A 3,320-nucleotide genomic window follows, 5' to 3' on the forward strand; every position below is an offset into this window, starting at 1 on the left:
TGCTACAGAGGAATTTGATGCCACATTCTGATTGTGGCAGATCATAAGATGACAATGACTATAAAGAATGTTAGTTGATAAGGATAAATTTGAAGGAGACAAATGAAGTATGTATTTTTAGAATGAGGTAAAAAATTGGACAGCAAATTTAGTAACCTGGGTAAATAGTGTTGCTATCTCACTACTGTTGAAAAATAAACTTTATTTGAACTTTTCATATATCATATTGTTTAATCCTTTAAGAAGGAAGATGAAGAGGATCCTTAAAGTTTTGAAGAAACAAAGATCAAAGCTGAAAAAGGAACCTAAAGCAAGGAGAGCAGCAGAAGGTGCTAGAAAGACTAGAGGTAATTGACAGTAGGATATTGTTGGAGGAAGGTCCAGCTGTGTTTCCAAATGCTAATTTCAGTGCCTTGAGACCTGATCACCACTCTGCCCTGGGCTTCGTTATTGAATGTTGAACTGTCTCCTGTAACCATGTGATAATAAGGAATGTTCTCCAATTATTATTCTACAACAGTGCTCACTGTTTCATTGCTATTTACTTTATATGTCTATGATTAACCCATTTGACTGACACTTATTTTTACAGGCAAATACTTCAGAAAGTTTATCATCTGAAGCTGTATTACAGCTAGGAATATTTGGATGACAATAAAGTAGTGAAGAAAAGTATCAAATTGCTTGGGTGCTGCTTTGTCTGCTAAAGAATCATTCATCCATTCATAGTAAATAAAGAAATGGAATCTTCCTCTTCTGACTCTAAGGCTAGGAGCTATTTGATAATCATGGTCACAGTAACCAGTGTGTCTTGAGCATGACATTTATTCAAGAAAGACTGACACATCTTTAAGCCTTTAAGTGATTCATGGTATATGAGTATGAGATCCCTTCTTTCATCCTCTTCTAATATTCTACTGTGCATATTTAAGGAGCAGGTAGTGTAACATATAGCTAAAAGTCCAAGATATGATCCATGTGTCTATCAGACTCCTAAAGTATATGTTGATCAGCATATCTAGCTTATAGTTTGAAAATTTTGTTGCTGTCATTTACTTTTATAATAGAATGATATATATATATATATATATATATATAATACTATATTAGTCCTTTCAAGTCACTTAACTCTATTTTTTTTCTTTCATAGCATTGCTTTCCAACTGACAATGCAGACCTACCAGAAGAGAGGACACTTTCCTCATCATCGAAATCCAAATAACTTTTAAAAGATAATTTTTTTGTCCTTGTTTTAAATTGAATTAAAGCTTTATTGTATGCATCAAATCCGAATCTGTATTCTTTGTGTTAAAAAAAAAAAGATTCTACCTGGACCAGAGAAATGGCTCAATGGTTCAAGTACTTACTGGACAAAAATGACAATCTGAGTTTGAATCTCCAACATTCACAAATATGGATTGGCTGCAAATGCTAACTTAAGCACCGTTGGAGAGGGGAGCTTGGAGACACTCACTAGATCCTGCTGGCTGTCAGCCTCGCTCCAAGTCCAGTGAGAGACCCTGTTTCACGGGAATAAGGCCAAAAGTGATAGAACAGGACACCTAAAAATCTTTTGCTGGCCTCCACACATGTATCACACATTCACACATAAACAAAATAAAACTTCAAGAGATCTCTTTTTTTTCTTCATAAAATTAGCTATAACTAACTACCCAGAGTTAAATACTCTTTAAACAGTGTGGGGTTTTTTGTTTGTTTGTTTGTACACAGGTCCTTTTACCTAGCTCTGGCTGTCCTGAAACTCACCATATAACTATGTAGACCAGGTTGGCCTTGAAGTCACAGAGGTCAATCTGCCCTTACCTCCCAGGTGCTGGGATTAAAGGTGTGCATCACCACACTTGACCTGGTATTCTCTAATATAACAGATTGATGTTTTCTAAAAATCAGCTTTTTTTGGCATTATTGATTAAAATCAGTCTGTGCTCGTGCTAAGCAAGCACTATGCAACGAGGGCAGCTCCTCAACTCTAAAATTTTCTAAGAAATCACTTCTCTTTATGATATCCAAGTTCATCTGGGTTTATTACTTACTTAGCCTATAGATGTTTATGAGCCCTGCTGTGTTATACTTCCTCCCTCCCTTCCTCCCTCCCCCCCCGTGTGTGTATGTGTGTGTGTGTGTTGAAGACATAGTCATGGGATAGCCTTAGCTTTGTCTTCCCTGGGTTGGTAGTAATCTGGAAAGTAAGGCAGCTAAAGAGGTATTGTCAGGACTATGAAATAACAAGTTCTGGCAGCGCCTCTCTCTTTCTCTCGGGCCCGTGTTGCCGGCAAGATGGGCAAGTGTCGTGGTCTCCGTACTGCCAGGAAGCTCCGCAGTCACCGATGTAACCAGAAGTGGCATGATAAGCAATACAAGAAAACTTGGGCACAACCCTGAAGGCCAATCCTTTTGGAGGTGCCTCTTGTGCTAAGGGAATTGTGCTGGAAAAGGGGGTTGAAGCCAAGCAGCCAAATTCTGCTCTCCAGAAGTGTGTGAGGGTGCAGCTCATCAAGAACGGCAAGATCACAGCGTTCGTGCCCAATGATGGCTGCTTGAACTTCATTGAGGAAAACAATGAAGTTCTGGGTGCTGGATTTGTTCGAAAAGGTCAGGCTGTAGGTGATATTCCTGGAGTCCGATTCAAGGTTGTTAAAGTAGCCAATGTGTCTCTTTTGGCCTTCTACAAAGGCAAGAAGGAAAGACCAAGATCATAAGTTTTGACAATGCAAACACAGTAATAAACTTTCATATTCTGAAAAAAAAAATAAGTTCTTAGCAAGTTCTTTACAGAGATACAGCTTAGACTAGGAGTTACCTGGACAATGACAACAACTGAAAGGGGTAGAAAATCAAGTTTACCAAGATTCATTATAATCTGAATAGATTGCGTTTCTCCAGAAGATACTGAATTTTGTTAATCACAAAGAAAAAAAAGTTTATAGAAACTAGAGTAAATCCCATATAGATCCAGAGGCTGCTTATAAAGTGTATGTAAGAGTTTTTATAAGGTGAAGGTTGATAAAGATGGAGTACCTGGGAAATGTGCACTTACTGTGTAGATTTATTCTGCTGGATGAACTGCCCAACAAAACACAGTTGAAAAATTGTTGTTGAAGGTAAGATCTATACATATGTACTGTAAAATTTCTTAAGGTGAAGAAGTTCTGTGGTATTTCATAGAATGAAAACTTTAGTCTATGTTTCAGTGGCTTCCTTGGATACAAATGAAATTAAACTCCGTTTAGTCAACAGTACATTCTCCGAACTATGAAGAAAGACAACAAAGAAGCAAGCAAAAGAAGCAACAAACAATA

General features: G+C 37.6%; 1 pseudogene; it reads left to right on the forward strand.

The window, feature by feature from the left end:
• The first annotated feature begins 2,266 nt into the window (after positions 1 to 2,266).
• LOC127185167 (40S ribosomal protein S23-like) lies at positions 2,267 to 2,720 on the forward strand (annotated as a pseudogene).
• The last annotated feature ends 600 nt before the right edge of the window (positions 2,721 to 3,320 follow it).

Source organism: Acomys russatus, chromosome X (genome assembly GCF_903995435.1).
Source record: "Acomys russatus chromosome X, mAcoRus1.1, whole genome shotgun sequence".
Classification (NCBI taxonomy): domain Eukaryota; kingdom Metazoa; phylum Chordata; class Mammalia; order Rodentia; family Muridae; genus Acomys; species Acomys russatus.